General features: G+C 63.8%; 1 protein-coding gene across 1 annotated transcript in view; it reads left to right on the top strand.

Annotated features, from left to right (window-relative positions):
* The window catches only part of LOC104498230 (chromosome unknown open reading frame, human C1orf43), a 1,664-nt gene that overhangs the window by 862 nt on the left and 479 nt on the right, over positions 1–323 (top strand). The window lies entirely within an intron of this gene.

Below are 323 nucleotides of genomic sequence, written 5' to 3' on the forward strand. Positions count from 1 at the left end.
TTTCGGCACTTGCCCCGCTCGTTGGCTGTCCCCTTGCCACGTCGCGTTTGGCCAGCTCCCGCGAGACGGTGTCCCCGCGCTTTGCTCCGTTCTGCTTTCCCCCGCTCCGTCCTGCTGCCCAGTCTGGCAGAGCTCTCAGTCTGGGTGTTCTCTTTGCCAGGCTGCTATAACTACCTGTACAGGATGAAGGCACTGGATGCAATCAGAACTTCTGGTAAGGGCGCTCTGGGCGGGAGAGGGAGGGGAGGGTAGGGGTGGCGAGGGGCTGGCTGGAAGCGGGGTGGTGTGCTGGCCAGCAGCCTCGCGGCAAGGTAACCATCCTG

Source organism: Buceros rhinoceros, unplaced genomic scaffold (assembly GCF_000710305.1).
Source record: "Buceros rhinoceros silvestris isolate BGI_N320 unplaced genomic scaffold, ASM71030v1 scaffold22028, whole genome shotgun sequence".
In the NCBI taxonomy this organism is placed as follows: Eukaryota; Metazoa; Chordata; class Aves; order Bucerotiformes; family Bucerotidae; genus Buceros; species Buceros rhinoceros.